The sequence below is a fragment of the Accipiter gentilis genome, chromosome 23, assembly GCF_929443795.1.
Source record: "Accipiter gentilis chromosome 23, bAccGen1.1, whole genome shotgun sequence".
Lineage (NCBI taxonomy): Eukaryota > Metazoa > Chordata > Aves > Accipitriformes > Accipitridae > Astur > Astur gentilis.
The window spans coordinates 17,293,144-17,304,364 of record NC_064902.1 but is presented as its reverse complement, the minus strand read 5'-3'; the positions used below and the strand labels follow the sequence as shown (position 1 = coordinate 17,304,364).

The window sequence follows — 11,221 nt, the reverse complement described above, 5'->3', positions numbered from 1 at the left end:
AGCACGATTGATTACTCGCAGCTCTGCTAACGATTGCAGTACCCACAGGCCCCAGGGCTTTAGGGCTTTAAATGGACTAAAAATTCGTAGTTGCTGTTTGGATCTGATCACCCTTCATCCTACTCAGAAAGTTAAAAATAAATTAGTATTTTGGTAGGGGGATGCTTATAAAAACAACCTTCTTCAATGCAATCCATAAACTCTCCGGCGAATAACTTGCCGAGTGCTAAGGGGAGCTCCTGATGCGGTTTTCATCTATCTATTCTGCTGCTGCCTTCTGCATCTCTGCCAAACCTGGCCCGGAGTAAGTGCTACGAAGAGGGGAAAGAGCAGTTTTCTGTGTTTGTAACTGGTGTCGGATTTGACTGGGGAAGGAAATGCTAATGACACTGTGAAAGCACGGTCTGTGCTCTCTGATAGTTTGTGTGCAGGGATTATCCCAGCTGCGCCAGGTTTATGCACAGTACGATTACGCTGGAAGTACTTTGCAAAATTCAGGGAAAAGTTCAGGGGGAAGGAACATCTCTGGAAGATTTTGCTCGAAGGTTGGAAAACACAATCTGCCCAATGTCTTTCTTGCCTGGCCGTCCTTTGGGTTGGTGACGTTGTACTGAGATGCAAGAGAAGAGACTGTGCTCAGTTCCTTTCAGTGAGTAGAAATACAGAAGTTTTCAAGGGAAACAATTACATTAATATTGTTGTAAGCAAGACAGCCAATTTGCTGGCAACTTTTTGAACAGTTTTAATGTAGTTAAGTCTGCTCTGTGTGGCAACAGCAGTATGGAGATAAAGCAGCTTTATAGGGCTGCATGTATCTTCCCGAACAAGATTACTTGCTTTTTAAATAGCTTCCAATACCTAAAATGACACGACTGGATTGGAGACAAACTTCAAGTAAATCTCCCACCTTCCATTAAGTTTCATTCTGAATCGAGTGCCTGCTCAAAGCAGATCTATCTTCACTGCACAGTAGTCTGGATAGTGTCTCTAATCTCTTCCTCCTCTAAATGCAAAATATTTCCCTCTGTAGCTTGGGTACCATCCTGCAGGGTGGTTACTCACCAAGGGAAATCCCACCTTTAGAAGGGCTCATACTGTAAATAGTCCTGTGGGGCTGGAGCACCTCGGGGCTGAGAGCAGCAAGATAGCCCTGTGCGTAACCGGGGCTCTGCAGACCCCTCTCCCTGTTGATCTTTCTTTTCCCTTCCCACAAATTCCTAGTTCATTTTCCCCCGTGGCTGTTTTGACTTGTAGCCTCTTGTTAGCTAGCGTTATTTTTCAGAATGAGCCCTTAAATTTGCTTTTGCAGCGTGAATGTGTTGCTTGTTGGTTACAGTTAAGCAGATACATCTTTCGCTAAATTAAAGTCAAAATATTCTTCAGTGTTGCTTCAATTAACATGGTGTGTTAGCACTGACATCCCAATGACTAAGCGCAGTCAGAATTTAACTGATTTAATTTAAATGTCTTACAGCAAAGGAATTATCCAGGGTAAATCCGAACCCTGTGTCACTTTGTCCAATGCTTTATTGGTTTTGAATGCAAAATTAACTTATCAAAGAGCTTGCCAGCATCCAGACATTTTAACATCTTTAGATCCTTTAATATTTTTGAAACATTTCATTACTGAAACAAACATATGAAGAATATCACAGCTCCTGTATCAAATGCGACTTCAATTCTACGTGCTCGGGGAGTGGTTCTGCCCTTCTTATCAAGGCTGGATAATGACTCATTCCTCCAGGATTACAATGCTACTCAGCCAGAGAAAAGGAGCAAAAACCAGATCCAGAGGGCAAAGTGAAAATAATAGCCTCTTCTGTGTCTTGAAGTAAGCCAGAGATTTAGGAAACCATTTTTGTTATGTTGTAAATGTTTTATGGCTCTGGACTTTTCCATGTAAAAGGTTTCACTGTGTTAACGCTGGGGGTTTAATGTAAATCATCCTCGGAGCAGACTGTAAATATACACAGGGATGGAGTAAGAGGATGCACTGGAGAAAGCACCAAATATGTGAAAAATGCAATTGAGGTGATCAGCAAAACGCTGGAGTGAGGACTTGGCACATAGGGCTGGGGGGCATGGGGACCGCTGGTGTCCTCCTCTGGCACTGCTTAACAAGGTGTTTGCCTTTGTGCTCTGTCACACGAGTTCGTTACCTCGGTTTCTTGGGCAATGGTTGGGCACATGTGAGAGAAGGCAGCGGGCTGACTTTGGCTTCTATGTTGGTTTGAAACACTTCTCAAACTGTGCTATTTAGGGTAAGACCCCACTGCTGAAGCAGATCTCAGGGGCTTCTGCACCCAAGGGTCAATCTGTTTTTTTCCTACTGAATCAGCTGTGCTGGTAGAAGTTGCTTCGTCTCCCTGTGCAACTTGTGTCTCTAAGAAAAGCATGTTTCTGCTGGGTGTTAACATGCAAGACCGCTGTCCTGTTGTGTAGCTGTGACAAGGCACTGCGGTTTTCCTATGAGATAAACCAGCGAATATCAACAATCACTGCGTGTGATGGAGGAAACGTAGAAGCTGATCACGCTAACTGTCTTTAAAAACTGCCAGCACCTTGTCTCCACCAGCATTGCACAGTGAGGGAATAGTTACATCACTGTGCTGGGGAAAAGAAAACCTGGTGCAGATAATATTGGAGTTCCTTTCTTTGTCACGTTTCATAGCACGTGCTTAACAGCACCCCCAGTGTTCATGCATACATCTTCTAAATAAGCTTTTCTCCTTGGCTGCTCTTCCCCAAGGCAAGGGGAAGTGTAACGCCCCATCAAGAAAGTATGTGTTTGGAAGAGTGAGGATGGCTTCTTTTGGGACCAGCACAAGTCTGGTGCGGTCCTGGAAGATGAAAAGAGCAGCTATGATTTCATCTGGGAATCTCCCTGGATTTGGGAGAACAAGAGACTCCCAACATTGCATGTGAGCTCTCACCACCTGAACCAGCCTGCCCTATGACAGCATTAAAAAGCAAGGTGGGCGTTGTTCCCGACAGTCAATTTATCCCTTAATGATGGAGTGTATTGCCAGTGAAGTCCAAAAATCTGACAATTACAGTCATTCTTTAATTGTAACTTGAGTTGTACGCTTGAAAGGTTAGTCTGGTGTTTTAAGGCTGGCTACTTTATCTTTTAATTAAATGCCCATCAAACCTCTTTGATCTGAGGAACAAGAACTCATAAGATGCAGAGTCACTGCTCTGCCCAGGTAATTCTCAGTAATCCAGATTGTGTCATCCTGCAGCATGGAGGTAATTTGAATTGAGGCTGCGGGTTGCTGTTGGGCTCCTGTCTGCTGAACTTGTTGATTTGCATTCCGAGAGGATCTTCCAGGAGATAATGGGATTTGTGAGGAAAGTTGATTTTACCTTGTTAACCGGTGAGGGAATAACTCATCCTCTGAACAAGAGGCAATGCAGGATGGTAATTACTCAGCCAGGTGGAAGATATCAGGGAATGGGGGAGGCACAGCTGCCTAGCCAGACCAGCGCTGTTTTGTTCCCTGTTATAGAAATGCCATCATAGAGTTTCTTTAAGTAATTCCCTGAGGCTAGGAAATGAGAGAAAATAAACCTCCAGTCCTCGGTTGCCAAAATCTTGAGCACAATCGCAGGAAATCATGAAAAGCTTTGACTTTGTGAGATAAAATTCAGATAGCTTTGGGTTTCTTTTGAGTGTATTTTCTGAGGGTTTTGGACTCCTAGATCCAAATTTAAAGCTGCTTCTGGCACCCTAAGAAGGAGGAATTTTATTTTTTCTTGAAGTTAAGGGTTTTTCTTGTGATCGCCTGAACTGGAAAACTCAAAACCCCCAGATAACACAAGGGCCGTAACAAAATGTTTGCAAGAACCTATCACCCCGAGGCACCCTGTCTCTGTTCAGTGGCATCCTTCCTGCTCGGGGCACTGGGGCTGGCTGCAGCGGGCCCTGGTCCTGTGTTAATGCACCTCACAAAGTCTTTGCTTTGAGCTTCTGTCCCCTCTGATTCAGTTTCATGCATCTGAATGGGATGCTGCTGGGAAGTCCGTATACCCTGGAGGAGCCACTGGGGCTGGAGCAGAGAGGCAGAAAGGAGGAGTGGGATAACAGGAGTACATGGAGTAGGAAGAGAAGAGAAAGAGAGAGGCAGCCAACGCTCAGCAGGGTCCTGGGCAGCAGTGCTGAGGAGCTCCCAGCAGCCGTGGTCTCTGCCCAGTCTATCCCCTCCTTCCTCCTCCTCTTGGACAGATGTTTCCAGCCCTGGCACTATGTTGGTTACCCCTGCCTCACCTCTTGGACTTTTTTTCAGGCATATCCTCCACTGTGCTTCTAGCAGGTCCCAGGAAATGCCTTCCCTTTCTCCTCACCCTTCCTATTTCCCAGCTTGACAACCACTTCATAAAAATGTATATGAGACAGCAGAGTCCAAAATGAGCTTAGGCATTGACTATTTATACACATAAATATGTGAGTCTGTGTGTCAAGCTGTTCTACAGAAACATGTTTATTTTTAAAAAGGAGCTGTCTTATATGCTCATTCCTCAGGATAACTTCTCTCTCTATCGGAGCTCTGTGCCCAGTGCCCAGCAGGCCAAGTTCTCTCCTGGAGAAGTCCCTCCAAGGGCCCTTTAACAGGAGTACTTGAGTACCTACCAAAATTCAGTGCACGTCATTTAATGTACATCGTGGGTTAGGCTGTAGTGATGCTTCACACCTCCTCTGAGTGCTGACCCAGAAGGTGTACGGAGGGCTACAGAAGAATGCTGGGTTTTGATAAATGGCTGACCTGTTTATAAGGCTGCCCCATCCACACAGCACCACACAGCTTGTGTTGGCGATAACTACCGTGGCTGACTTCTACTGCAGCATTATACACTCTTTTCCTGCTGTTTGTAACATCTCCTTAGCATTAAGCCTGATGAGTTGGTTTTAAGAATCCGGTTGAGTGTCTTGACCATAAAGTAGATTAACAATCATCAACTTTGTTCATTCTGAAACCACCAAGGTTCTCTGCGGGTCTTCTGCTTTTGTTTGTCTGCAGTGGCCGCTGGATCTTCCTCAGCCTCTCAGAGGTAAAAATCACATTTTTCTTGTCCTCGGGAGCTTCCTGGGTTTCTCTTCTCAGTCAATAGGGCAGGACAACAGTCATCACTTACATGAAGAACTGATTGACATTATTCACATAAGCATTTGCAAAGCATACTGTACATCACAGTAGGTATACCTTAAACAATAGTTAAAACACTGAATTACATTCGTTAATCTTACAGTTAAATCACTCATATGGGATACTATCACCAGAGGCTGTCAAAGGTCAGCTCTTTCCTTTTATCTTGAAAGCCAGAGTCTGAGCTCACAAATGTCTTATAAGGACACAAGGTGCTAAAACGTTGTTTTTGTATAGTTCAGAGGTATTTCAAACTTGACTCGCTCCAAAGATAATTGTTCTTATTTCTCCATTAACAGGAACTTTATGCCCTTTGGTACCTGAAAGCAAACCACAGCATAACTCTCAGATGAGGTCTTAACTGGCTTCTACCATACAAAATGCTCTCATGTATATTTTGTAGAAACTAACAAACTTTTTCATTAGATATCAGGTTTCTGTTTGTAGACTTCGATTAGATACTAGTGGTAAAGATAAACATTTTGATTTAGTCACCACTTCTAGCAAAAAACACAGTAATACTCCTCCCAATGGGAAATGAGAATAAAAGTGAAAGTTCTCCTGAAGTCTTAAAACTTGTAGCTAGTCTAGAAAAACAACTTAATTGATGTTCTCCCTGACCTTTCTCATCTTTTCATTTCAGAGCAGGGAAACGGAGCCTTGAAGAGCTTTATGGCAGCAGGGTGTAAGTGTTCTTTGTGCTGTAGCTTTTCATTGTGAACTTAAATATTAAAAACTGTTTGTGATTGCTTCTGGTATTAAATGTTAGAGCGACACCTATAATCACTTAACTTTGTCCCTTAAATATAAACTTTTAAGGTATTCTCTACCAAAGTCCATGTACAGATTTTGACCTGTCAATTAGCAACCATGATGCAGCCACAGGAAAAGTATCCAGCATAAGCAGAATCAATTCTATTGATTTCTAAGGGAAAGTTCACTTGAGGGATGGCTCACAAAGTCCTAAAAAGCATGATTTCAGTATTAAACATGTCTATGGTCAGGGCTCTTTTTTCAGCCATGCACTGTACATTGTTACTCTGATTTGAGCTGGACCCTATCAAGACTAATGGGTTTAACCACCACCTTTCATATGGCAGCTGTAAGAGACAGTGACCTCCTGCTCCCCCCAAAACCCCCCCCCCCAAACCAAACCAAATGAGTATTTTTTAGGACTTTGAAAGCCCAGAGGTCGGGTGGATGCTGTTTTGCAAAGTAGTATATGAGTGGATTTGCAGAAGAGAGAAAGAGGCACTGAACCTAGAAATGGTGTGAATTGAGGGGAGCTTAGGAAGGGCTTTGGAGCCATGAGGAGGGGCTAATTTTCAGTGGTTTGATCCTTGTTTTTTTTCTTAAAAAGCTGGACTTCATGTGGTTGTCACCGCAGTGGCGCTACCTGACCCATCAACTTCCCCTTAAATGAAATAACTTCCAAGGGTCTGAATTGTGACTAATTAGGTCAGAAGTACAAGCAGTATCGGTGGCTTCTGTTTCAGTATCTGCCCATCATGCTGCTTGCTCAATCACCAAGGCCTCTGATCCTGTGGAAAGATAGTAAAACCCAAGAAAGACAGCAAATGTCATCACATATTTTTCCATGCAGGTGGGGTAATACCAGAGCCAACAGCTGATGCACACAAGGGAAGGCTCTGTATCGCAAACGCACCTGCAAACACATGCACTGGAGCCAGGGAGACCTCAGGCCAGGCTCTGGGAGGAAAGACCCATCGCCTGCAGGGTCCTCTGGGGCTCACACCCCTCATCTCTTGGTTGAGCTGATTTGAGTACTTGGAGCTGGTAACCACATTTGGCTTTACGGATTATGCTTTACAAAGGGACTGCTTTTTGGCACAAGTGTTACAACTATAATTCACTGTATAGGTTTTCTCAAATTCTTCCTTTCATAAATGCTATGTCCACTAGCACAATTAAATGAGGTGTCCAGGGTAGGAGAAACAAAGCCCCTTTGAGGACACCTGCCTTTATCCACAGGTGGCAGAAAGAGCCTTTTGATAACTTATTTCAGCCTCCCATGCCTGACTTTGAGATGACCAAAGGAAGGCGAGATGAGTATCACGAACCAATAAAAATGTTATACTGCTGCCAGTCTGCCCCCCATCCTCATTTCTGGCACAGCTACTGCTTCAAAGGAGTTCTTTATGTCAGTAACCCGTCCCCAGGCACATCAATTCTTTAGTGCATGATCAACAGAGCCCTATCTAAGGGACAACTTACCCAGGACGGAGGTCTCTTTGCAGGCTTTACTAGTTAAGGGTGGCTGGCCTTAAAAAGTTGGCTTATCATTGCACGCCATGAACACTTTATTAAGGAAAATCTGTCAGTTGTAGATATTACTGATTTATAAATGAGCTGACCTCAGAGGAGGAGGGTCTTATAATTTCTTTTTGGAAGCATCTTGATAAATGTCACGTAATTCAAAAAGTCATAAATCCCCAAACTCAGACCCTGCCAGAAAAGCCTGAGTGGAGAGGGACGCTCCGATCCTCAGTTCCGCGGAAGCCTGCTGGTTTCTCCATGAGCTTCACTGTGAAAAATAACGTAATAACATAACACCGTTTGTATTTAAAAGACGCATTTTGGAATGAAGCCCAGGAAACCCCCAAGCTCCCCTAGTCAAATGCTTGTCCACTTTTTCACAGATTCCGTGCTCTGTGAAAACGCTTCCATTTTGTTGTTTATCTTAACACCTTCTTTTCCTAATTAGGTCTGCACTGTACAGCTTTCAGTCTGTCATGTGGTGAGATACAACTGAGATGGTGCGTTACACTGCAAAGGCGGTGGCTGCAGCAGTCTGAGGCGGGTGATGGAATCGTTCTAGAGGCTCTGCTTTGATTAGCAGAGATGTTTAATCACAATTAGCTGACATAGTGCCGGCTGCAGTTCGGGCTGGTCTAAGCAGAACAGCCAGCATCGTGTCAGCTAACTCAGCGCTTCACACATGACCACATCCCTAATGAAGACTAGCCCTTTGGTGGACATCTGTCATGAAATTCTCCATCCTTCTCTCCTGCTCTCTCTTACATGCTGCGATGGACAAAATCGTTATAAATGGAGCATGAGTATAGATATTTGCTTATTGGTCTGGCTTTTCTAAGGCTCAAGGCACTGGGGCTGTGCTGCGCTTGGTGAAAAGCTGAACTCATTAGTGTAAGAGGAAAGGGGAAGAATGGGTCAAGCTTTCAGCGGGACTTCCCATCCCTCAGCCCCCCCAAAGCGAGGATGGGATTGCTGTTCCTTCCCTGTTATTCCCAAGGGGAGCATGTTCTGTCAAATATGCAATTTCCTAAAAATGTGGGGATCCCTGTTGGCCTGGGGTGCAATGTTTCTCTTACATTGCCCTGGCAGCCTGGGTAGTGAGCATGCAGCCCTACAAATTGTTGTGGCTCTTCATTCACCTTGTTCCTTATTATCACAGAAAATGACTCCTCGCTAGTTGACATTAGGTGAGGGTTTCATCATTGAAACCTGCTGCTTTAAGATGTTGATGATCTCTCTCTCTCTCTCTGATTTTTAGAAAACAGCTATGCTGGCTCTCCCCTCCCCCCACCTTGTTTTCTTTTGTTTCTGCATTTTGTGTAGGCTTTCTGGTCCTAAACTCAACAGTCTACAGGTTCAGGTTTGTGAAGGTACTTAGACATTGAAAAAAATTCATTAAAATTAGGGGCCTTTTGAAAATATGGCTATGCTTCTGTCTTTTCCTTTAAGCTTTTAACTACTGTTAAACATTTGGCCCTTAAATCATGTTTCTGAAACCAGATTGAGCTCAGATGTAGCCCTTCTATTATCTAAAGCCTGTGCCCCACATTTTGGCAAATCAATCATTGCTATTCCTGCTTCAGAGCTGTGGAACAAGCTGTCAACTGATATTAATCAATCTTTGTCATTGCCCGTTTCCAAAAGTCATTAGCATGCTCAGCCTCACATTATATTCTCCAGCAGAAAAATAACACATTGTCAAGTGTACTTTGTTATGAGTTACTACACAAGTGACCTTATTGATTGCACATATGTAATAGAGGTCTGTATTTACCGAGAACCTTCAAGTTTTTGTGTTTGCCTTTATTGTATTTCCCCTTTCTCTTCTTTTTCTTTTTTTGAAAAAAAATATATTACTTTGTTTTCTTTAACAGGCAAAACAGCTGTTTCCAAGGAAATGAAGATGGCTGAGGAGCTGGTATGAACGTTATAAGTAAATGAAGATATCAAGTACATCTGACTGTTGGAACAGTAGGAAATGATTAATGACCCTTTAACACATTAAAAAACAGGTCTGCCAACATATAGCTATTTCTGTTGTCACATAGTAACACTTTAAATTCCTATAAATGTGGCCACGGTGGAGCTGGCATGTGTAAAAATCTTTCTTCTTAGCCATCAAGGCTTTACAGATGGATTTCTCTTGCTAGTTTTTCCTCACGATGCTTGCCGAAGGCTGGCTGTAGGAAGATACCCCCTTTCTCTTTTTTTTTTTTTTTCTTTCCCCCCCCCCTCTTTTTTTCTTCAGAGAAGAACAATTCAGTTTAGATAGGCCTTTGCACCATATTACCTGCTTGGCTTTGTTGTTGTTTCTCTCCGTGTGCCAAGGGAAAGAAGCGATGTGTCTTCGCTGGCCTGATCCGTGCTGTTGGGTGCCGCCGTCCCCAGAGCGACCACCCTGCGGTGCAGCGAGGGGCTGATCCCCCCCAGGAGCTGCAGCCCCATCTCAGCATCCCCAGCTCCTGCAAAGCCACAGGGCTCCCACACTCGCACTCTCTGCCAAGACGTTTAATAAGGAAAATCTTCACGGGCTCCTGAGCACAAAACCAATCCAGTGCTGACGACGGGTCTGAGACCTCAGAAGATGGAGCTGCAGAATCCGTTGCAAGGACTGGCGATTAATGTGTATTTCTTCACCATCAGGTGAATATGGAAACTTTAACAGTGTTGAAATTTAGAGCGTTGCACTAGCGAGGGTCCTCAGGGGTCAGCGAATACCTTCCCCTGCAGCCATAAGCAAGCACACCATAAAACCCCTTTATAGATGGAACAGTCTCTATATTAAAACTACCTATTTGCAAAGCTGAATCAGAAGTGGGTCCAGCCCAGGATGCTTGTAAACATATTTCTCGTTTCCAAAGTAAATCCACTTTGGGCAATGATAACAATTTTTGCCCTTTGTACTGGCTTCTCGATGTTTTCTCACAGTCCCCACCATTGGCCAAGATCTCACATGGACTTGGAAAAAATACGAGCTCTTGGTGTAGGCAATGGAGAACAAGTTCGATTTCTGGTGGATTATTTTTTTTAAACTTCATTGAGTAAAAAAACCTACCATATTTAATAAATAGGGAGCCTCACTCCCTTCCATTTCTAGATTGCCTTAAGGTGTAGCCTCAGGAAAAATACATTACAGACTCAAGTCCTGAGCTGATGAATGCTACTCTTATGGCAGTAAGTTCAAGATCTGAAACAAACTCTTAAGAGTTATTGCTAGCTGGAGACAGCAGCAGGTAATGGGAAGCATTCCAGGACATTGCTGCTGAAAACCTCTTTCTAGCAGCTGAGGATCCACAAACCCCCACAGTACAGGTTTTGACATCAAGACACCCTCAACTGGGAAAGAAAATGCAACATTAGTCAGGGCTTCAACAGCCCTTCAATATGTCATCGGTTTTATTGGGACTAAATCTGAGTCAGGCAGGTCACTCTCCTGTATTCCCATCCAATGCTGTATTTTGCTTTAACTGGTTTATCAGAAGAATCAGTCTTGCCGGTATCATAAGAGTTCTGGTAACTCTGGAAGGAATTTCTGCTTCTGGCTGGTAGAAAAAGAAGAATGCAGAAGTTTTAAATCAGTTCACACAAGGACACCTTAAACTCTGCCCAGTAAAAGCTTCACAACATAATTTGTCTGCCTTTCTTGGGAAGTTTTATTATAAATACTTAGTAGGAGATGTTGACACTGAAATGTCAAATTTCCTGGTCAAAAAATTTGTGTCGCCTTCTCTTATCTAGGTTTTATTTAGAAAAATGCATGCAGGAGTTTCTGACATACCAGATCCAGCCTCCGTTGGTGA

The 11,221-nt window shown here is 43.6% G+C and overlaps 1 long non-coding RNA gene across 1 annotated transcript; it reads left to right on the top strand.

Moving 5' to 3' along the window:
• Positions 1-200: 200 nt before the first annotated feature.
• LOC126049828 (uncharacterized) lies at positions 201-6,912 on the top strand. Its single transcript, XR_007509317.1, has 3 exons — positions 201-304; positions 5,788-5,829; positions 6,748-6,912. It is a non-coding gene; the product is annotated as an uncharacterized LOC126049828 (long non-coding RNA).
• Positions 6,913-11,221: the final 4,309 nt, after the last annotated feature.